The following is a 25,247-nucleotide window of genomic DNA, read 5'->3' as shown; positions in this document are numbered from 1 at the left end:
TAACTGTGAGGGATTAATTTGTGTGTGTGTTAGTGACATGTGAGTGAGGGTTGGTGTCAAGAATAATATAAGAAGTAGGATTACATATTGAGTCAGGCACAGTTTTAGAATGACGGTAATGAGTTGTAAAGGGGAGTACACTCTCCAAGGTATCTTATGCATGATATTGTCAGTGAGTCAAAATTACAATGTGGAATCCTTTTTGCCTTAGGAAACTAAAACAGTCACCTTTGGGTCACTATTAGTGTGCTCATGTGGGTTGGGTTACAATTACATCTTGAATTAGTGTTTGATAAGTTGTTCCATTTTAAGTGGTTTCCTATTTTGATTAGAGGTGGAATAGTGGTTTACGTGAGATGCGTGGGATATGGTTTAGAATTTATTCAGTAAGCAGTGAAGATCAAATGAGGGTGAAGTTAGGTATTAGAACAAAGTTTTGGATTAGATGTAGCATCAAATTATGGCTTTTCTTGAAGTTAGCTTAAGGGTTAATGTTAGTGTCAGGATTCCATTGAGATCTATGTCATCAATGAACTGTGTGTGTGGCATAGTGTGAGGGTTGAACAGTGATGTTTAGGGTGAAGTTGTGGAGTACACTTTAAGTCAGTTATTCCCATACCAATATTCCCAACAACATGGCTGGGCTTAGAAGTCTGCCATTTGACCTTCCTCCCAGAGCCACAGCTTTTCTAGGAATGTGGCTACAGTAAAGCACATGTGGAGGACCCACATTCAACATGGTTGTGAAGGACCTGAATGAATTTATTTATCAGCCACATTGGGTATAACCATATCCCAGAAAGGAAACACACAACCTGGATCTGGCTTCCATTTTCCCAAACAATGCCAAGGTGGTCACTTCTCACCTCACAGAAATCACACCCACACATGAGGCACCAAGCCCTGAAGAGGGAAGCTCTTTGCTTCATGAAGCACATTCTGTCTCTAGGAAACTATTGCCACTCTGAAGTCATGGAATCTGCAGGCAACACTTTTGTTCTTGCAGAGACCTCCACTTCAGGGCCTGCCCTGCCCATCACTAGGTAACTTTATCCTCCTTGACAGCACATGTTAGGGGTTCAGTCATATATATGGAGAGCTCTGCCACAGCATGTCCAAAGGTCAGAGAACCCTGCAAAAGATCCACCCACACCTCCTTCATCCATCCAGCCTCACAAGCATCTATTCCAGGGGTTCCTGGTCAGGGATCATAATGAAAATCAAGTGTTAGCTTTCAGGGTTCTTATGAATGTTGCATTAATATCTTGGAATTGCTCAGGTATTTATGTTGGGGCCGACATGTGAGATTCATGCTCAGGTGTTCAGACATGGTGTGTTTTGTTGGCAGCAGTTATTATGTTTTGGTTTTCCCTCCAGTACTTCATGGTGCAGAATCAGGTTCCAGGCTTGGGGCTTAGGGTTCAGTTTTGTGAGTTCAGTGTATCAGTTTTTGGGTTATGTGACAGAGTGAAGGCAAGTGTTAAAGTTAAGCTCTAAGTTTAATACTCACAGCAGTTTTGATTGTTAGACTGAGTGTTATGGTTGAGATTTAATGTAAAGTTTTGGGAGTTTGGTCTGTGTGTGCTAGGGTTAGGGTTAAAATGACCTGTGGTTGATTACTCATGTCCAGGATTAGGTAAGAGGATTAGGGACTGAGATAGACAGTTCTAGATTGAGGGGCATACTTTAATGGAGAAGACCCTCTGTCCAAGTTAACTTATAGATGATATTTCCAGTGATACCCAATTGCAAAGTGAATTTCTAGGAATCATTGGAAACTAAGGTGGTTACCTATGGGTCATGGTGAGTATGATCATGTGTGCTGGGTGATGGTTAAATCTTAAATTACTGTTTATTAGGTGGTTATATATTTCGTGTGGAGTTCTGTTTAGGTTAGAGCTAGGATAAAAGTTTATGTAAGCATTGGGTTGAGCCTCTTCGTTAACACTGAAGATCAAATGACTACAAGGTGAGTGATAAGTGTAAGGTTCAGAAAATTATGTCTTGCTTGAAGTTAGTGTTTGGGGATAGGGTTAGCATCAGGGTTCCATTTAGATCTATGTCATCAATGAGGTGTGGGTGAGGCTCATGTTGACTTGTGAACATTGGTGTTAGGGTGAAAGTGTGTTGTATTCTTCAAGTCAACCATTCCCATCCCTGTAATCCTGAGTGTATTCCTGGACTCAGAGAGAGCTTCTATTTGACATTCTTCAAGAGCCCCTACCTTTCTAGGAATATGGCTACAGTAGAGCACAGGATTAGGACCCACATTAACAGGGTTAGGAAGGGTCTGAATGGCTTTATCTATCAGCCACGTGGATTATTACCATGTCGCAGAAAAGAAATACACACCCTAGGTCTGGCTTGCATTTCCCTAATGCTGCCAAAGTCATCAGCTCTCACCTCATTGAAATCAAACCCATGCCCTGAATGGGTAGGCTGCTCTTCTCATGATGGGTATTCTGTCTCTAGGTAACAGTTGCCACTGTGATATCATGGAACCTGCATGCAACACTGCTGCTCTTGCAAAATCCTCCACTATATAACGTATTCTGTCCAGCCCTAGGAATCTTCATTGCTTTAGGCAGCAAACATTGGGGGTTGAATCAAAAATAGGACTTGGCAAGTCCTAATGTATGAGCACCCAGCACATGTTCCACCCACACATACTCTATTCATCCAACCTCACAGTCCTCTTATTTCAATGGGTCTTGCTTAGGAATTAGGTCGAAAACCAAAGGTTAACTTACAGGGATGTGGTTTGGTTCAGTGGCAAGATTTGGGTTTCATTCTAGTGATTCATGGTGAGGAATCAGGTTTCAGGCTTGCAGTTCAGTGTTGTGTGTTCAGTGTTTCTCATTTACGTTTATGGTAACATGTCGCAGGCAAGTTTAAGGCTAATGTTAATATTCACCGTAGTTTTGATAGTAAAGATGAGGGTTAGGGCCAAGGTTTTGGATGACGGTAGAGGATTATTTTGTGTGTGTTAGGGTTAGGGTTAAAGTGACATGTGGTTCATGTCAGCAATAGCGTAAGTGTTAGGATTACAGATTTGGTAAGGCAGTTTTAGAATGAGGGGAACCAGTTATATTTTTTGGACGTTCTGTTTTTTTATTAAGGTATTATTATACACTCCATGAAGGTTTTCTATTTAAAAATATTACGGTTACTACATTCACCCATGTTACCATGTCTCCCCTCCTTTCCCCATTACAGTCACTGCCCATCAGTGTTGTAAGATGCCACAGAGTCACTATTTACCTTCTATGTGCTACACTGTCTTCCTCAGGATCCCCCACACACCATGTGTTCCTTTCATAAAACTCTAAATCCCCTTCTCCCTGCTTCTCCACCCACTCTCACCCACCCATCCCCTTTGGGAATTGATAATCCCTTCTTGGTGTCTGTTACTCTTTTGCTGTTTTGTTCCTTCAGTTTTGCTTCATTGCAATATGCCACAAATGAGGGAAATCATTTGGAACTTGTCTTTCTCCATTTGACTTAGTTCCCTGAGCATAATTCTCTCTAGCTCCATCCATGTTTTTGCAAATAGTAGGATCTGTTTTCTTCTTATTCTGTTGTGTATGCATACCACATCTTCTTTATCCATTCATTTACTGATGAACACTTAGGTTGCTTCCATATCTTAGCTATGGTAAATAGTGATGCAATAACCATAGGTGTGCGTATGTCTTTTAGAATCTGAGAAATTATATTCTTTGGGTAAATTCCTAGGAGTGGAATTCCTGAGTCAACTGGTATTTCTATTTTGAGTTTAATGAGGAACCTCCACGTTGCTTTCCACAATGGTTGAACTACCTTAATTTCCCATCAGCAATGTAGGAGGGTTTCCCTTTCTGCATGTCCTCACCAGCATTTGTTGTTCTTAGTCTTTTCCATACTGGCTATCCTAAGTGGTATTAGGTGGTATCTCATTGTGGTTTTTATTTACTTTTCCCTGATGATTAATGATTTAGAACATCTTTTCATGTGCCTATTAGCCATCTGAATTTCTTCTTTGGAAAATTGTCTGTTTATATCCTCTGCCCATTTTTAATGGAGTTATTTGCTTTTTGGGTGTTGAGGTATATGAAATCTTTATGTATTTTGGAGGTTAACTCCTTGTTGAATATTCATTTACAAATGTATTCTCCCATACTGTAAGATGCCTTTTTGTTCTGTTGATGGTGTCCTTTGCTGTACAGAAGCTTTTTAGTTTGATACAGTCCCATTTGTGCATTTTTGCTTCTGTTTCCCTTGCTGTAGGAGATGCACTCAGAAAAAATTGCTCATGTTTATATTCAGGAGATATTTCCTTATGTTATCTTCTAAGAGTTTTATGGTTTCATGGCTTACATTCAGGTCTTTGATGCATTTCGTGTTTACTTTTGTTTATAAGGATAGACAATAATCCAGTTTAATTCTCTTCAATGTAGCCACCCAGTTTTTCCAACACCAGTTGTTGAAGAGGCTTCTGTTCCGCCATTGTATGTCCATGGCTACATTATCATATATTAATTGGCCATATATGCTTGGGTTTATATCTAGGATCTCTAGTCTGGTCCACTGTTCTATTGGTACGTTCTTGTGCCAGTACCAAATTCTGTTTTTACTGTGGCTTTGTAGTAGAGATTGAAGTCGGGCAGGTAATATCCCCAGCTTTATTCTCCCTTCTCAAAATTGCTTTTTCTATTCGGGGTCTTTTGTGGTTCCATATGAATTTTAGAACTATTTTCTCTAGTTATTTGAAGAATGCTGTTGGTATTTGATAGAAATTTCACTGAATCTGTAGAATGGTTTAGGCAGGATGGCCATTTTGACAATATTAATACTTCCTATCTATGAGCATGGAATATGTTTCCATTTATTGGTATCTTCTTTATTTTCTCTCATGGATGTATGTAGTTTTCAGGATATAGATCTTTCACTTCCTTGGTTTGGTTTATTCCTACATATTTTATTCTTTTTTGTTGCAACTGTGAATGGATTTATTTTCCTGATTTCTGTTTCTGCTAGTTCATCATTAGTGTATAGAAATGCAACAGATATCTGGGTATTTTGTATCCTGTAAATTTGCTGAATTCAGATATTAGATCTACTAGTTTTGGAGTGAATTCTTTATGGTTTTTTTTAATCTACAATATCATGTCACTGCAAACCGTAACAGTTTAACATCTTTACCAATCTGGGTGCCCTTTATTTCTTTGTGTTGTCTTATTGTCATGGAGAGGACCCCCATAACTATCTTGAATAAAAGTGTAGTGGGCATCCTTGTCCTCTTTCCCTTTATCATTATGTAATGTCCTTCTTTATCTCTTATTACTTTCTTTGTTTTGAAGTCTATTTTGTCTGATACTAGTACTGCAACACCTGGTTTTTTCTCCCTACTGTTTGCATGAAATATCTTTTTCCCTCCCTTGACTTTTAGTCTGTGTATATTTTTGGGTTTTAGATGAGTCTCTTTTAAGCAGCATATAGATGGGTCTTCCTTTTTTTATCTGTTCTGTTACTTTGTGTCTTTAGATTGGCACATTCAGTCCATTTACATTTAGGGTGATTATCAGTAGATAGGTACTTGTTGCCATTGAAGGCTTTGGTTTCGTGCTTACCAAAGGCTCAAGGGTAGTTTCTTTACTATCTAACTAACTTTTCTTATTGAGCTATTATAAACACAGTGTGATGATTCTTCATTTCTCTCCCTTCATACTTTTCCTCCTCCATTCTTTATATATTAGGTGTTTTATCCTGTACTCCTTTGTGTTTTCTTTGAGTGTTTTTATGGGTAGTTGATTTTATCTTTGCCTTTATTTAGTATTTGATTGGTCTGCTTTCTTTGGTGTTATTTTATTTTCTCCATTGATATCTATTTAGCCTTAGGAGTGCTTTGATCTAGAGCAGTCCCTTTAAACTACCTTGTAGAGGTGGTTTGTGGGAGGCAAATTCCCTCAACTTTTGCTTGTCTAGAAATTGTTTAATCCCTGCATCAAACTTGAATGATAATTGTGCTGGATACAGTATTCTTGGTTCAAGGCCCTTCTGTTTCATTGCATTAAATATATATGCAATTCTCTTATGGCCTGTAAGGATACGGTTGAGAAGTTTGATGATAGCCTGATGGGTTTTCCTTTGTAGGTAATCATGTTTGTCTCTCTGGCTGCCTTTAATACTCTGTCCTTGTGTTTAATCTTTACCCTTTGTAATTATTATATGTCTTGGTGTTGTCCTCCTTGAGTCCCTTGCATTGGGAAATCTGTGGCTTTCTATGTTCTGAGAGACTATTTCCTTCCCTAGCTTGGGGAAGTTTACAGCAATTATTTCTTCAAAGACAGTTTCTATACCCTTTTGTCTTCTCTTTTCTTCTGGTATCCCTATAATGCGAATATTGTTCCACTTGCATTAGTCACACAGTTCTCTTAATGTTCTTTCATTCCTAGACATCCTTTTATCTCTCTCTGCCTCAGCTTCTCTTTATTCATGTTCTCTGATTTCTATTCCATTAACAGTATCTTGCAACTCTTCCAGTCTACTCTTAAGACCTTCTATTGATTGTTTCATTTCTGTTACCTCCCTCCAGACTTCATCCCTTATCTCTTGCATATTTCTCTGCAGGTACATCAGCATAGTTATGACTTTTATTTTTAATTATTTTTCAGGGATTGATCGTTTATATCTATCTCACCAGGCCCTCTCTCTGGAGTCATCTGAGTCATTTTTGACTGGCCCAGATTCTTCTGCCTTTTCATGGTAATAGAAGTGGTCACAGACAGGTGGCACATGTGTCAGCTAGGAGAACAAAGTCCCTTCCTGCTTGTTGGTTGCCTTGCCCTTCTCCACTTCCTGTCCCAGTTACCCGCACACCAGGAGCAGAGTTGAGGACAATCTCCTGAGCTGCCATGGGCAAGGCCATGCTCAGGCTAGCCTTCAGCACTGCAGGTGGTTGCAGCCATGCCAGGTGTGTTCTCCTGTGAGAATGGCACCCCTTCATGCCTTCTGGACCTTGATCCTACTACTGTTGCCTGTGCTGGTTACCCACACACCGGGAGCAGGCTCTGGGACCATCTCCTGATCTGCCATGGGTGGGGCTGCCTTCAGAATAGCTTAGAGCACTGCTGGGACTTGCAGCCACTTCAGGTGTGTTCTCCTGTGAGAATGGTGCCCCTTAGTGCCTTCTGGACCTTGCTTCAACTTCCACTGCCTGTCCCAGTTAGCAACACACTGGGAGGAGACTCTGTGTGGTTGCTGTGGGTGGGACCACTTTCTGTCTGCTCTGCAGCTGTGATGGGTCAGCCAGTTTGTTTGTAGCACTGTCTGGGGGGAATGAATAGCAAGCTGCTTATTGCCATGAGGAGCTTTGGGACCACTTTACCTGCCAGGAGGTTAGGGGGCCTGAAGTTCCTCAAGATTCCCAGCCTGCTGGGCTGAGTGTGCTGGGACAATTTTGTTCAGCTGTTGAGCCATTGTCCCTTTAATACTTTTAAAAAGCTCCTGCTCTTTTTTCCATTGGAGCTGGCTCTGAAGACCCACAAGCAGTCTCCATCTCAGACCCTACCCTTCCATTTCTCTTATATCCAGCACACCATGCAATGTGTGTCTCTGTTCCTGGTGCAGAATACTAGGGCTGGTTATTTAGCAACCCTGTGCTTCCACTCCCTCCCCATTCTGACTCCTTTCCTCCAGCTGGTGAGCTGGGGTGAGGTGAGTGCTGGGGTCCACTGGTTTACAGCGTATTACATTACCCCTTCATGAGATGCTGAGTTCTCACACCTGCAGATGTAGCTTGGCTGTTGTATCCTTTGGTCTCTCTTTTAGTAATAGCTATATTTTTTGTATTTAAAAAAAAAATATATATATATATATGGTTTTGGGAAGAGATTTCTGCCACCGTATTCATGCTGCCATCTTGAGCCATTTTCTATCCCTTTTTATTACATCCTGTGACAGCTATTTACCCTTAGGAAGTTTTCCATCTATAGCAGTCCCTCTAAAATATAGTGTAGAGGTGGTTTGGAATTTATTTCTCTCAGCTTTTGCTTATCTGGAAATTGTTTAATCTCTCCTTCAAATGTAAATGTTAATTTTTCCAGATAAAGTATTGTTGGTTTGAGGCCCTTCTGTTTCATTGCATTAAATATATCATGCCACTCCCTTCTGACCTGTAAGTTTTCTGCTGAGAAGTCTGATGATAGCCTGATGGGTTTTCTTTTGTATGTGATATCATTTCTCTCTCTGGCTTCTTTTAATAGTCTACCCTTATCCTTCATCTTTCCCATTTTAATTATTATATGTCTTTATGTAATCCTCCTTGGGTCCCTTGTGTTGGGAGATCTGTGCACCTCCATGAGACACTCTCCTTCCCCAGATTGTGGGAGTTTTCTGCAATTACTTCCTCAAAGACACTTTCAAACCTTTTTCTCTTTCTTCTTCTCCTGGTAACCCTATAATACAAATATTGTTCCATTTGGATTAGTCACAGAGTTCTCTCAATATTCTTTCAATCCTAGAAATCCTTTTTTCTCTGTGACTCAGCTGTTTGTATTCCTCTTCCCTAATTTCTATTTCATTTATTATCTCTTCCACCATAAACCCTCCATTGAGTTCCTCATTGATTGGATCTCCATCCTAAATTCATTCCTGAGGTCTTGAATATTTTTCTATACTTCTAGAAGTAAGTTTATGATTTTTATTTTGAAATCTCAGGAATATTTATTAATTCAGTCTTAATCTTTTTTCTGATGTTAAGATTTTGCTGTGAACCAGGTTCTTTTGACATTTCATATTTCTATGTGGAGCATTCTAGTGCCCAGAATCTCTACTCTCTGAAGCTGTTCAGCACCTGGAGCAATGTTGTGGTTTGTAGGGGAGTGGTGCTGGTGCCTAGGTGTAGTAAAGAGCTGTTTCCTGCTTCCCAGTTGCTATGTGTGTCTCCACTGACAAGACCAGCATGCCAAACACAGGTGTAAGCCTCTATACTTTGTGTTTGTAGTTGCTGTAGATGGGGCTTCCCACTGACTGGCTTTATGCTTAGGCAAGAGCCAAAGGTTTGCAAGCCAGGTACAAAATAGCTGGGAGGAAGGTGCCACTGGCTGCCTGTTATGATGGTGGTCCTTGGAGCTGTGTAGCAAGCCAGAGGGATGGAGAACCTGAAGATCATGAAAATTACCAACATGCTGAGCACAGTGCACCTGGACAATTTTGTCTACCTGTCCTTTCTCTTGAGCAGTAAGCTCTGAAATCCTTGCCCCTACATTAGCCCTCTCACTTTTAGGAAGTCTCTCAGACTGCCCACCCAGAGCAGCTGGATATGAATCTGTTTTCCACAAACAGGTGGAATCTCATTCTCTCCAGGTATTCTACCTGTTTTAGTTTCCAACCCCCTAATCACCAGAGCACCATGCAATATATGTTCATGTTCCCAGAACATATTTCCAGAGCTAGATGTTCAGCACTCCCTCCTTACTCTGTTTCTCTTCCTCCTGCCAGTGAGCTGGAGTGGGGAAAGGGCTTGAGTCATGTTGGATCAAGACTTTGGTAATTTATCCTGTTCTCAGAGATCTGCTCTTTTCTCCAGGTGTATGCAGTCTGGTGCAGTCTTCTCTCTTGTTGTTCCATCAGGATTTGTTGTATTAATTATATATTTTACTACATGTGAATTTAGCTGGATGTTTTTGTCTTGCCTCTCACACCAGCATCTTTAATCCTCTGCCAATGAGAACTAGTTTTAATGGGGAATACTCTCTCTAAGGTATATTATTCATGATACTGTCAGTTAGATGACATTACAAGGTGGAATCCTGTGAGCCATAGGAAACTAAAAAGGTGACCTGTAAGTCATGGTTCAGGTTAAGATAACATCTTCAATTAGTATTTAATAAGTTATTCCATTTTGGGTGGACTCCTGTTTTTGGTTAAAGCTGGGATAGTGTTTTATATGAGGGATGGTTGAGTCTTTATTTCGTTAACAGTGAAGATCAAATGAGGCTGAGGTTAGGTATTAGAGTAAGGCTTTGGATTAGGTGTAGCATCAAATTATGGCTTTGCTTGGGATTATCTAAAGGGGCAGTGTTAGTGTCAGTGTTCCATTGAGACTTATGTCATCAATGAGGTGTATGTGAGGATTAGGGTGAGAGTGGAATGGTGATTTTTAGGGTCAGGTTGAGGAATACTCTTCAGTTCAACTGTTTCCATACCAATATTCCCAAAGTTATTGATGGGCTCAGAGGCCTCCATGTGGCGTTCATTTGAGAGCCAAAGCTCTTCTAGGAATGTATCTACACTACAGCACATCGGGAATGCCTACATTCAACAAGTTGCATAGAACCTGAATGGTTCTCTATCTGCCATGTGGGGTAAAACTATGTTTCATAGAAGAAACACACAACTTGGATTTGGATTCTGTTTTCCATAATGATGCCAAGGTAGTCACCTGCAACAACTGGAAATCACAGCTACACCTGAGTCACCAAGTCCTGAAAGGGTGAGCTTCTTCCTCCATGAAGCATATTTTGTCTCTAGAAAACCATCCCACTGTGACATGATATCTGAAGGCAACACTGCTTCTCTTCCAAAGACCTATACTTGAGAGCATGAACTGCCCATCCCTAGGAAGCATCATCATTTTAGACTGTAAACAGTAGGGGTCCTGTCATATATGTGGAGGCTCTGCCACAGCACGTCCATAGGTGGGAGCTCCCATCACAAGTTCCACCCACACCTCTTTCATTCGTCCAGCCTCACAGGCCTCTATTCCTGTGGGTCTGGCTCAGGGGTCATAATGAAAACCAAGTGTTAGCTTTCAGGCTTCTGATTGGTATTGCATTAATACTTTGGATTTCCTGAGGTATTTATGTTGGGGACCACGTGTGAGATTCATGCTTAGGTATTCAGACATGGTATGGTTTGTTGCCATTGGTTGTTATGTTTTTGGTTTCCCTAAAGGACTTCATGGTGCAAAATAAGACTCCAGGCCTGAGGTGTATGGTTTAGTCTGGTGTGTTCAGCATTTCAGGATTAGGGCTATGCTGACAGAGTGCAGACAATCATTAAAGTTAAGGTTTAAAGTTAATATTCGTAGTAGTTTTGATCGTTAGGCTGAGGGATGTTTAAGCTTTATGGAAAGGTTTAGGGATTTTATTTTTTGTGTGTTAGGGTTAGGGTTAAATTGGCATATCGGTGAGCATTATTGTCAAGGATAGGGCAAGAATTAGGATTCTGGATTGAGTTAGGCACATTTTTTAGAATGAGAGGTATCCATTAATGGAGAATAATCTCTCTCCAAGTTTACTTATACATGATATTGCCAGTGAGACAAAATTGCAGTCTGCATTTCTCAGAAACATAGGAAACTAAACAGGTCACCTGTGGTCACCATTAGTATGATCATATGAGCTATGTGATGGTTACATCTTGAATTGGTGTTTGGTAGGTATTTATATTTAATGTGGACTTTTGTTTAGGTTAGAGTTAGGATAGAGGTTTATGTGAGGGATGGGTTGAGTCTTTCAGGTAATAGTAAAGATCAAATGACTGCGAGGTGATTGACTAGGCTAAGGTTTTTCTTAGGTGTAGCCGGAAATTATGTCTTGTTGGAGTTACCTTTCTGGGATAGGGTTAGTGTCCACATTCCGTTTAGAACTATGCTGGTAATGAGGTGTGGGCGAGGATTAGGGTGATTTGTGAACATTGCTGTTTAGGGTGAAAGTGTGGTGTAGTCTTCAGGAGAACAATTCCCATATCCATATTCTTAAGGATATTCCTGGACTCAGAGAGCTCACATTTGGCATTCTTCCCAGAGCCCCTACTTTCTAGGAATATGGCTACAGTACAGCACAGGAGAAGGAACCACATTCAACAGGGTTAGGAGGTACCTAAAAGACTTTGACTATGAGCCACATTAATTATTACCATGTCCCAGAAAAGCAACACACACCTTGGATTAGAGTTGCATTTTCCCTAATGCTCCCAAGGTGGTTAGGTCTCACCTCACCAAAATCACACACATGGTAGAGATGCCATGCCCTGAATGGGTAAGCTGCTGCTCTCATCAAGGACATTCTGTCTCTAGGTAACAGTTTCCACTGTGATGTGAGAGAATTTGTAGACAAAACTGCTGCTCTTGCAAAGTCCTCTGCTACATAGCATATGTTGCCGGCCCTAGGAAGTCTCATCCTCTAACAGCAAACATTAAGGGTTCAGTCATGTACATGGCTAATTATCAACATGTCTAGTCTGAAGGTTAGAGTCCCATGTTCCACCCATATCTCATTCATCCATCCAGCCTTATAGGCCTCTATTCCCGTGGGTCTTGCTCAAGGATCAAGATGAAATCCAAGGGTTAATTTCAGGAATGTGATGGATGCTGGGCTAATGTTTGAAATTGGGTCACGGATTTATATTAGGTTTCATGTGTGAGATTCATGAGTAAGAGGTCAGACATGAGGTTTGTTTCAGTGACAGTGGTTATTAAGATTTGTTTTTTGCTCCAGAAATTCATGGTAGGAATCAGATTTCAGGCTCAGAGTTTAGGGTTTAGTCTTATGTGTTCAGTGTTTCTCATTTAGGCTTACCATAGCAGGATGCAGGCAAGTATTAAAGTTTAGAGTTAATGTTAATATTCACTGTAGTTTTTATTGTAAGGATGAGGGTTTGGGCCAAGGTTTAGAATAAGAGTGAAGAATCATTTTGTGTATGTGTTAAGGTTAGGGTTAAAGTGACATGTGGTTAAGGTTGGTGTCATGATTAGGATAAGAGGTAGAAATACAGATTGAGTTAGGCACAGTTTTAGAATGAGGGGAGCCAGTTTTAATGGGGAATACAAAGGTATCTTATGCATAACAGTGAGTTGAAATTACAATGTGGGATCCTCTGAGCATAGAAAAGTAAAAGGGTCACCTGTGGGTCACAGTTAGGGTTATAGTGTGGGCTGGGTCATGATTACATCTTGAATTAGTATTTAATAAGTTGTTCCATTTTATGTGAACTCCTGTTTTGGTTAAATCTGGGATAGTGGTTTATATGAGGAATGGTTTGAGTCTTTAGTCAGTGAAAATCAAATGAGGGTGAGGTTAGGTATTAGAGCAAGGCTTTGGGTTAAGTGTAGCATCAAGTTATGGCTTTGCTTGGGTTTTCTTAAAGGGTCTGTGTTATTGTCAGGGTTCCATTTTTTGAGACCTGTGTCATCAATGAGGTGTTATGAGACTTAGAGTGAGGGTTGAATGGATGTTTAGGGTGATGTTGAGGAGTACTCTTCTGGTACAGCATTCCCATACCCATATTATGAAGCTAATTGCCTGGTTCAGAGAGCTGCCATGTGGTATTGTTCTCAGAGCCACAGCTTTTCTAGAAATGTGGCTACAGTACAACACAGGAGGAGGACCCACATCCGACAGGGTTGTGAGGGACCTAAATAGCTTTCTCTGCCTGCCACATGGGGTATAACCGTATTCCAGAAAGGAAGCACATACATTGGATCTGGTTTCCATTTTTCCTAATGATGCCAAGGTGGTCAGCTCCAGTATCACCAAAATCACACCCACACTTGAGGCACCAGGTCCTGAAGACATAACCAACTCCCCTTATGAAAAATATCCTGTCTCTAGGAAACTGTCACCACTGTGGTGTCATGGAATCTGCAGACCCCATGCTGCCCTTGCAAAGACCTCCATTTGAGGGCATGCACTGCCCATCTCTAGGAAGCTGTATCATATCAGACAGAAAACATTAGGGGTTCAGTCATGTACATGGAGAGCTCTGTCATGGCACATCCAAAGGTGGGAGCCTCTACCACAGTTCCACCCACACCTCCTTCATCCGTCCAGTCTCACAGGCCTCTTTTCCAGTGGTTCCTGCTCAGGGATCATAATGAAAATCAAGTGTTACCTTTCAGGGTTCTGATTTGTGCTGCATTAATATTTTGGATATGCTTGGGTATTTAAGTTGGGGACCATGTGGGAGATTCATGCTTAAGTTTTCAGACATGGTATGGTTCTGTGGCAGTGGTTGTTAGGTTTCGGATTTCCCTCCAGGACTTCATTGTGCAGAAGCAGGTTCCAGGCTCAGGGCTTAGTGTTCCATCTTGTGGGTTCTGTGTTTCAGATTTAGGGCTACTGTAACAGAGAGCAGCAAGTGTTAAAATTAATTTTTAAAGTTAACATTCATTGTAGTTGTGTTAGTTAGGCTGAGCATTAGGTCCAAGATTTAGGGTACGGGTTTAGGTTTTTGTGTGTGTGTTATGTTTAGGATTAAAGTGACTTGTGGGTGAGGGTTGTTGTCCAGGTTAGGGTAAGAGTTAGGATTAGGGATTGATTTAGGCACAGTTTTAGAATGAGTGGTATCCGTTAATGGAGAATACACTCTTTCCAAGTTACCTTATATGTGATATTGCCAGTGAGACCAATTTGCAATGTGGATTTTTCAGAACCATAGTAAACTAAACAGGTCACCTTAGGGTCTCAGTTAGTATGACTATGTGTGCTGGGTGATGGTTATACCTTAAATTAGTATTTGGTAGTTGGCTATATTTAGTGTGGACTTCTGTTTTGGTTAAAGATAGGATAGTGATTTATGTGAGGGTAGATGTGTTAAGTCTTTCAGTTAACAGTGAAGATATCAAATGAGGGTGAGATTAGGGGTTAGGGCAAAGCTTCAGATTAGGTTCAGTGTCAAATACTGGCTTTGCTTGGAGTTAGCTTAAGAGGATAGGGTTACTGTCAGGGTTTTGTTTAGACCTATGTCCTCAATGAGGTGTGGGTCAGGCCTCTAATGTGAGGGGCAAACAGAAATGGTTAGGGTGAGGGTGAGGAGTAAGTCTTCAGGTCAACCATTCCCATACCCATATTCCCAAGTATAATGCTGGGCTAAGAGAGTTGACATTTGGCATTCTTCCAAGAGCCTCTGCTTTTCTAGGAATTTGGTTGCAGTACAGCACAGGAGTAGGACCCACAGTCAACAAGGTTGCAAAGGACCTTAATGGCTTTCTCCATCAGCCACATTGGTTATTACCATGTCCCAGAAAAGAAACACACAGTACGTTGGTTCTTGGTTCTGTTGTCCCTAATGCTGCCGAAGTGGTCAGCTCTTACCTCACTGAAATCACACCAACCACTGAGATATCATGCCCTGAATGGAGAAGCTGCTCCCTTCATGTAGGACATTCTGTCTCTAGGAAACAGTTGCCACTGTGATGTTATGGAATCCATAGGCGACACTGCTGCTCTTGCAAAGTTCTCTACTACATGGTGTGCACTACCGGTCCAAGGAAGCTTCATAATCCTAAGACAGCAAACATTAGGGGTTCAATCATATATATGAAGAACTTTGAACATAGCATGTCCAAAGGTGGAAGCCCCCAGCACACCACCCACACCCCCTTTATGCATCCAGCCTCACAGGCCTATTTTCCATTGGGTCTTGCTCAGGGATCCAGATGAGAATCAAGTTTAAGGGATGTGATGGGTGGTGGGTTAATGTTTGGATTTGGTCACAGACATATATTAGGCTTCATGTGTAAGACTCAGGACTATGGGGTCAGACATTGAATTTGGTTCGGTGCAGTGGTTATTAAGATTTGGATTTTTGCTCCACGACTTCATCCTGTAGAATTTCAGGCTCAGGGTTTAGGGTTCAGACTTGTGGGTTCAGTGTTTCTGGTTTGGGATTATGGTGACGGGGCGCAGGAAAACATTAAAGTTTAGGGGTAATGAAATATTCACCATGGTTTTGATTGTAAGGATGAGGGTTAGGGCCACGTTTTAGGGTAAGGAAGAGGGATTATTTTATCTATGTGTTAGGGTTAGGGTTAAAGAGACATGTGGGTGAGGGTTCATGTCCTCGATAGGGTAGAAATTATGTCTTTATATGTTATTTGCCTATTAACATAGTTTTATATTTGTTGTTTCATCACTTTTCAGTTATAATGGAAATAATATGAATCAGAAACAAAAGAAAATAGCACTTTTACATTTGCTTATATAGCTATCTTTATGAGTGTTCTTAATTTCTTTGTATGACTTCTCTTAACACTCCAGTGTCCTTTCATTTCAGTTGGAAGGAACTCCCTATAGTATTTCCTACAGAGCACATATATTAGAAACAAAGTACTTGCTTTTAATTTTCTAGTGTTGTCTTAATTTCTCTTTCATTTCCCACTTCTTTCATCACTTACGTTTCGCAGGACTTCTGATAACCCTGATTTCTGATGAGATGTCTGGTGATAACCTTAGTGCCAATCAAATATGTGTAAGAAGAATTGCTTCTGTTTTGCTGCTCTCAAGATCCTTTATCTTTGACAGTTTGATTATACTGTGTCTTTTCAAGTTTATCTTACTTGCAGTACATTGAACTTGGGTGTAGAGATTCATTTTTTTCTAAAATTGCAGAATTTTTCAGCCATTCTATTTCTTCAGTTTACCTGCCACTTCATCTCTCCTCTCCTGAAACTCCCATTATGCATATTTTTCTGTCTTTCATGGTGTTCCACAGGTCATTCAGGCTCTGTTTTTTCTTCATTATCTGAGACCGGGTAATCTCAACTGGCCTATTTTAAAGCATTCTGATTCCCTGCATGTCATATCTACCACTGAAAGCCTCCATTAGCTTTTTCAGTTCAAGTATGACTCTTCAGCTTCAGAATTCTTTTCTATTTCCTTTGTAATTTTTACTTTTTTATTGAAATTTTCTGTTGGGATCTTTAAAAACAAGGTCCACATTGTGCTCCATGGCACCAGGATTTTAAGAGTTTCTGTCCCAAGGTAGCTGGTGAGATTGGGTGGAGGTAGTGCATGCATGAAACACCTCAATACCACAGTGCTCTTTACCAATATTTAGAAGCTTCTCATTGTTTTTTGAAAATCCCTTTGGTACTTGTAGTTTGCAGTTTTATTACAGAGTTTTGGGAGTGGTTTTTGCACCCTTTGCCAGCTTACTCATTTAAAGTTGCAGTAGAGGTGTATAATTTTGGAGCTCACTTCCCCTATCATTTGTGTTGTCATTGTTTCCTGATCTTTTAAATGAACATTTATTTATTGAAGAAGGTAAGGGTATTTTTTCATGTTTATAGACCATTTGTATTTCTTTCTTGAACTGTACATTAGTTTTCTTTATATTTGTCTATGAATGTTACTTTTAACCTTCACATTCTCACATTCTCTTTTTAGACTCATATGTGAGGACACATCCCATGTATCCTTCCTCTCTTCTTTCCCCTCATCTCTAACAAGATTCAAAAACATTCTTGATTTCACATCCCGTCATTAGTCCTGACCTGCACTCCCTTTTCTATTGTTTTCAGGTTGTCCGCACAAACCAGTGTGCTGGAGGATTTGTCATCACTTTCCCTCATGCTTATTACCACAGTGGCTTTAACCAAGATTACAACTTTGCTCAGGCTGTCAACTTCTGCACGGTTGACGGGGTGAGTCTGGGATGTGGTGGGTTTGCAGATAGGAAGGAGCAAAGAATATTGGTAGAGATAATCGTGGAGAATCTTAGTACTGTGGTCTGCATAGGGCCACACAGTCTTGAACTATCTGCACCTGCCAACTGGATGTCAGCGCATTGAACATTACCACAGGGTCCAATGCTATTGTGTCTTTTTCCACAAGGAGCCCGTCTGCCTTCCCAGAGAAATAGGACCTGAATCTGACTGTGGCTGTTCACAAGGAGATGGTTATTGTGGTGCAGGAGGAGCATTGTTTGCAAAAGGCCCTGTTGAAGATGGTGGGTGGTGGGAGCTGTACTCATAGATTCAGTGAAGTAGACTGCAGAAAGGAGACAGGCACAGATAAAAAAATCCAGTCAGCATTCTGTAACATATCTAAGTCATACATTTTTAAGTGGAAAGACAAGAGAGTATATATGTTTATATTTTTTTCTTCCAGTTCTCTGCAGTTGTCCTTACAAGGTTGAGCCCACAGCAGGGCTCTGTTTTGGCTGAGGTGGGGTGTCCACAACCCTCGTCCTAGTCTTTACAGTACATGTGGGTTGAAGAGGCCCAGGGCATCATGGAGGCTGAACGAGAGGCTTTTGAGCTGCTCCCAGATGATGAACACCAGTGCCTAAGTGTAATACCACGTGCTTCCTATCAGCCCTGGCCTGCTATGACTGCCCAGGTCATCTCGTCTGCCTTTTCCACATCAATGACCTTTGCAAGTGCTTGAGGAGCAGGCAGTATCTGCAGTTAGCATAGAGCCTACTTGGAGGACAAAGAAAACATTACAGAGCTGAGTCAGATGTCTTTTCCTTGCCTCCTTCCTCCAGGTATCAGTACACCTTGGTCAAGCTCCCTGCCGTGCTGCACAGGCTGAAGGTTCAGGCCAACAAAGTGGGAGTTGCCTTGGAGGTTGAGGATGGCCGAAAGCACAGTGAGTGACAACAAACAGAAAGATCCATCAGTAAACTGATTTGTTTTATTCAGTATTCACAACCTCCCACTCCAATATTTTCATAATAGTTGCCTACCTTTTGCAACTTCTTCATTCTCTTCAGGCTTTGAAGAGCTAAGCACAGTGGAGTCTGAGGCCTGTGAAGGATGGTTTCCTGCTTTAGCCATTGAAGAACTGTCTCCATGAAGCAGAGGCTTATGTCTCCCAAGTCCTGAGACTGGTCAGTGGTCAAGAGGCAGGTATGTTAAACAAGAGGGCAAAAAAAAAATGGTGGCAATGTGTGAAGGTAGATACAAAATATGATATGCTATAAACAAAGAATCCATGTAGCAGAACTTAGTATACATATGGCCATATTGGTGTCCACGTCTTCATATAGATAACCTAGTTGAAGCAGCATGCACTCAACTGTATGGAAATTATAGTGAGAATGGGGAGACAAGACATGAGAATAATGTGACATGAACTACAAATAACCAAAAGATCATTTCAAAGATATGTAGGCCATACTTTCACCATGAATTAGAATGGGAATAAAGGTGCCATAAAAAAACTGCTGTCGTGAGAGGAGCCAAAGTGGTGAATGAATAGGGCAGTGGAAATCTCCTCCCAAAACCATAAATATATTTGAAACTACAACAAATACAACTGTTCCTAAAAGAGAGACCAGAGGATACAGTACAATGGTCAAGCTACATCTCCATCTGTGAGAATTCAGGACCTCATGAAGAGGGTAAGATACAAACCACAGCCAGTGGGACCCAAGCAAACCCCCAACCCAGCCCACCAGCAGGAGGAGAGGAGTCAGAGAAGGGAGTGAGTGGGAGCACAGGACTGCTAAATACCCAGCCCTAGTCATCCACACCGGGAGTGCAGACACACATTGAATGGTGTATGGGATATTAGGGAAAGGGAAGAGTAAAATCTGCAAGCTGGGACAAAAGAAAAGTGACTGCTTTGTGAAAGCCTTAAAGGGACAGGGGCCTCACAGCTGGACAGAAGTACCCCGGCACACTAAGCCCAGCAGCAGGGAATCCCAGGGAACTCCAGGCCTCCTAACCCCTGGGTGACAGCACAGCTCTGAAGCCCCTCAAGGCAATAAACAGCCTCACATCCATTCCCCCTCCTGTGTCACCCCACCATAGCAGGGGAGCAGCCTGGGTGTGGCCACATCCACAGCAACTGCCCAGAGCCTCCTCCACAGCTGCTCAGGCCAGACTCAGAAGCCCCACCAGTGCATGGTGGCTCATCACAGTGGAAGCTGGGACCACATGCAAAAGATCACAGTTCTCACAGGAGACCACACCTTGGGTGCCTAGCACTCCCTATTGGGGTTCTGGGCTGCCCATATGACTGCCCCACCCACAGTGGCTCAGGAAATAAAACCAGAAGGTGCTCCACATGTGTGAGCAACCAGCACAGGCAGCAGAGAAGGGCAAGGCAGAGGAAGGGATGTTGTTCTCTGAGCTGACACATGTGCCAGTGGCCTAGACTACCTCTATTGCAATGAAAAGGCAGAAGAATTTGATCCAGTCCAGAATTACCCAGACAACCACTGAGAGGAAGCTTTGGGAGATAGATTTAACAAATCTTCCTGAGAAATAATTCAAAATAAAAGACATAACCATGGTGATGGACCTGCATAGAAATATGCAAGAGCTAAAGGATCAAGTTAGGAGGAAGAATACAGAAATCAAACAATCTCTGGTAGGACTTCAGAGTATAATGGATGAAGTGCAAGAAGACATTAATGGACCCATGTCTGCCAACTCCCAGAGTGTGCTAGGCTATCCTGAAGGTGGCTTCAGATACAGAAACCCAGGAAATAGTCCCAGGGTCTAGTCCCAATTTGCAGGTAAGTGGTACAGGCAGCAGAAGCTGAAGAAAGATGTGAAAGGCATGAAGGAATGCAACTCTCAGGGTAGATCACACCCAGCAAGGCTGCAAACCAATGCAGTGCTCAAGGCTAGCCAAAGGGCCACCCTGCCCATGGCAGCTCCGGAGATTTTCCCAGAGATTGCACCATGAGTGCAGATAGACAGCACAAGGAACAAAAAGCAGGAAGGGACTTTGTTCTGTCAGCTGACATCTGTGCCACCTGCCTGCAATCACTTCTATCATCATAAAAAGGCAGAAGAATCTGGTCCAGTCAAAAATTACTCAAACAACCCCGGAAAGAGGGCCTGGTGAGATAGAGATAACCAATCTTCCTGAAAAGGAATTCAAAATAAAAGTCAAAACCATGCTGACAGACCTGCAGAGAAATATACAAGAACTAAGGGATGAAGTCTGGAGGGAGATAACAGAAATGCAACAATTAATAGAAGGTCTTAAGAGCAGATTGAGTGAGGTGCAAGAGACTGTTAATGGAATAGAAATCAGAGAAAAATAATACAGAAAAGTGGAGACAGAGAGAGAGATAAAGGGAGATCTAGGAATGAAAAAATATTAAGAGAAATGTGTGACCAATACAAATGGATCAATTTTCGCATTATAGGTGTACCAGAAGAAGAGAGAAAGAAATGGCTAGAAACTGTCTTTGAAGAAATAACTGCTGTAAACCTCCCCAAGCAGGAAAGGAAATAGTCTCTCAGACCTTGCAAACCCACAAATCTCCCAACACAAGGGACCCAAGGAGGACAACACCAAGGCATATAATAATTACAAAGAGTAAAGATCAAATAGAAGGACAGAATATTAAAGGCAGCCAGAGAGAGAAATAAGATCGCCTACAAAGAAAAATCCATCAGGCTATCATCACACTTCTCAACAGACACCTTACAGGCCAGAAGAGAATTGCATGATATATTTAATGTAATGAAACAGAAGGGCCTTGAACCAAGAATACTGTATCCACCACAATTGTCATTTGCATTTGAAGGAGGGATGAAAGAATTTCCAGACAAGCAAAAGTTGAAGGAATTTCCTTCCACAAACCACCTCTACAGGGTATTTTGAAGAGACTGCTCTAAATTGAAGCACTCCTAAGGCTGAATATATGTCACCAGAGAAAATAAAATCACAGCAAAGAAAGCAGACCAACTAAATATTAACTAAAGGCAAAAGTAAAATCAACTATTCACAAAAGCAGTCAAAGAAAACGCAAAAAAAGTTCAGAATAAAACACCTAACATATAAAGAATGGAGGAGGAAGAATAAGAAGGGAGAAAAATAAAGCATCATCAGAACGTGTTTATAATACATAATAAGAGAGTTAAGTTAGATGGCTAGATAGTAAAGAAGCTACTCTTGAAACTTTGGTAACCACGAATCTGAAGCCTGCAATGGCAGAAATTACATACCTATCGATAATCACCCCAAATGTAAGTTCACTGAATGCACCAATCAAAAGACACAGAGAAATGGAATGGATATAAAAGCATTACCCATCTATATGCTGCTTACAAAAGACTCACCTCAAACCCAAAGACATACACAGAATAAAAATGAAGGGATGGAACAAATATATATATGGTCAATTAATATATGATAAAGGAGCCATGGACATACAATGGGGAAAAAACAGCCTCTTCAAAAGCTGGTGTTGGCAAAACTGGATGGCTACATATAAGAGAGTGAATCTGGATTATTGCCTAACCCCATACACAAAAGTAAATTTGAAATGGATCAAACACCTGAATGATAGTGATGAAACCATAAAACTCTTAGAAGGAGAGAACCAACATGGTGGTGTGAGTAGAGCAGTGAAAATCTTCTCTCAAAACATATATTTTTGAGAATACAACAAATACAACTAATCCTAAAAGAGAGACCATAAGAAACAGTACAACAGCCAGACTACATCCACACCCACGAGAACCTACTGCCTCGTGAAGGGGGTAAGAAACAAGCTGTGGCCTGGCGGAACCCAAGCGCCCATTACCTCACCTCCCAGTGGGAGGAGAGGAGTCAGAGCAGAGAAGGAGAGGGAGCCCAGGACTACTAAACACTCCTCACTGGAATGCAGACACAGTGCATGTGTGGGGTGCTGGAAACATGGGAAACAGGACAGTAAGACCTATGAGTGGGTCCCTGCAGCTGGTGCACCTGGGACAAAGAAAAGCCAGTGCTTTTTGAAAGTATTAAAGGGACAGGGACACCAAGGCTGGATGGAAGCACCTGGGACACTTAGCCCAGCAGCTGTAAATCCAGGGGAACTCTGGGCATCTGAACCCCTTCAGCACTGCTCAGAGGCCCCTAACCACCATAAAGAGCCTCCCGTCTGTTCCCCCTCTGATGCAGCTCCATCAATTTGGAGCAGCAGCCTGAGGCAGGCAATACCCACAGCAATTGCAGAGCTAAATAAACTCCACAGTGGCCGGGCAAGATCAGAAGCCCCATGTGCATGCAACTGCCCAGCACAAGCCACTAGAGGTCACTGTTCTCCCAGGAGAAGAAGGCCATAAACTGGCAAGAAGGGACTTTCTCTTACCCAATACACATGCCAGCTCCCCACAAATATATCTATCATCATGGAAAGGCAGAAGAAATTGATACAGAGCAAGATCACAGAGGCAAACCCTGAGAAGGAGATAGACGTAACCAGTCTTCCTGTAAAAGAATTAAAAATAAAGCTCATAACCATGCTGATGGAGCTGCAGAGAAATATGCAAGGCTAAAGGCTGAAGTCTGGAGGGATATAACAGACATTTGGAGGGAGATTACAAAAAAGGAACAAACTCTAGAAGGATTTATAAACAGAATGGATAAGATGCAAGACGCTATTGATGGAATAGAAATCAGAGAACAGGAATGAATAGAAGCTGACATATAGAGAGATAAAAGGATCTCCAGGAATGAAACAATACTAAGAGAACTGTGTGGTCAATCCAAAAGGAACAATATCCATACCATAGGGGAACCAGAAGAAGAAAAGAGAGGAAAAGGGATAGAAAGTGTCTTTGAAAAAATAATTGCTGAAAACTTCCCCAAACTGAGGGAGGAAATTATCGAACAGACCAAGGAAATACACAGAACCCCAAACAGAAAGGATCCAAGGAGGAAAACACCAAGACACATAATAAATAAAATGGCAAAGATCAAGGACAAGGAAAGAGTTTTAAAGGCAGCTAGAGAGAAAAAGGTCACCTATAAAGGAAAACCCATCAGGCTAACATCAGACTTCTCGACAGACACCCTACAGGCCAGAAGAAAATGGCATGATATATTTAATGCAATGAAACAGAAGGGCCTAGAACCAAGGATACTGTATCCAGCACAACTATCATTTAAATATAATGACGGGATTAAACAATTCCCAGACAAGCAAAAGCTGAGGGAATTTGCTTCCCACAAACCACTTCTACAGGGCATCTTAAAGGGACTCCTCTAGATGGGAGCACTCCTAGAAAGAGCACAGAACAAAACACCCAACATATGAAGAATGGAGGAAGAGGAATAAGAAGGGAGAGAAGAAAAGAATCTCCAGACAGTGTATATAACAGCTCAATAAGCGAGCTAAGTTAGGCAGTAAGATACTAAAGAGGCTAACCTTGAACCTTTGGTAACCACGAATCTAAAGTCTGCAATGGCAATAAGTACATATCTTTCAATACTCACTCTAAATGTAAATGGACTGAATGCACCAATCAAAATACACAGAGTAATAGAATGGATAAAAAAGCAAACCCATCTATATGCTGCTTACAAGAAACACACCTCAAACCCAAAGACATGTACAGACTAAAAGTCAAGGGATGGATAAACATATTTCAGGCAAACAACAGCGAGAAGAAAGCAGGGGCTGCAGTACTAATATCAGACAAATAGACTTCAAAACAAAGAAAGTAACAAGAGATAAAGAAGGATACTACATAATGATAAAGGGCTCAGTCCAACAAGAGGATACAACCATTCTAAATATATATTAACCCAACACAGCTGCACCAGCATATGTGAAACAAATACTAACAGAACTAAAGGGGTAAATAGACTGCAATGCATTCATTTTAGAAGTCTTCAAGACACCACTCACCCCAAAGCACAGATCCACTGGGCAGAAAATAAGTAAGGATACAGAACCACTGAACAACACAGTAGAGCAGATGGATCTAATAGACATCTATAGAACTTTACATCCAAAAGCAACAGGATATACATTCGTCTCAAGTGCACATGGAACATTCTCCAGAATAGACCACATAATAGCCCACAAAAAGAGCCTCAGCATAATCCAAAATATTGAAATTCTACCAACCGATTTTTCAGACCACAAAGGTATGAAAGCAGAAATAAATTCTACAAAGAAAACAAAAAGGCTCACAAACACATGGAGGCTTAACAACATGCTCCTAAATAATCAGTGTATCAATGAACAAATTAAAATAGAGATCAAGGAATATACAGAAACAAATGACAACAACATCACAAAACCCCAACTTCTGTGGGACTCACCCAAAGCAGTCCTAACAGGAAAGTACTTAGCGATCCATGCACACTTGAATAAGGAAGAACAATCCCAAATGAATAGGCTAACATCACAATTATCGAAACTGGAAAAAGAAGAGCAAATGAGGCGTAAATTCAGCAGAAGAAGGGACATAGTAAGGACCAGGGAAGAAATAAACAGAATTGAGAAGCAAAAAAACAATAGCAAAAATCAATGAAACCAAGAGCTGGTTCTTTGAGAAAATAAACAAAATAGATAAGCCTCTAGCCAAACTTAGTAAGAGAAAAAGAGAATCAACACAAATCAACAGAATCAGAAATGAGAATGGAAAAATCACAACAGACTCCACAGAAATACAAAGAATTATTAAAGACTACTATGAAAACCTATATGCCAGCAAGCTGGAAAACCTAGAAGAAATGGACAACTTCCTAGAAAAATACAACCTACCAAGACTGACCAAGGAAGAAACACAAAAGTTA

General features: G+C 41.2%; 1 pseudogene; it reads left to right on the top strand.

The window, feature by feature from the left end:
• The window catches only part of LOC118966994 (lysine-specific demethylase 5D-like), a 105,816-nt pseudogene that overhangs the window by 67,595 nt on the left and 12,974 nt on the right, over window positions 1–25,247 (top strand).

The sequence above is a fragment of the Manis javanica genome, chromosome Y, assembly GCF_040802235.1.
Source record: "Manis javanica isolate MJ-LG chromosome Y, MJ_LKY, whole genome shotgun sequence".
Taxonomy (NCBI): domain Eukaryota; kingdom Metazoa; phylum Chordata; class Mammalia; order Pholidota; family Manidae; genus Manis; species Manis javanica.
This window is presented reverse-complemented; position numbering and strand designations above follow the sequence as displayed.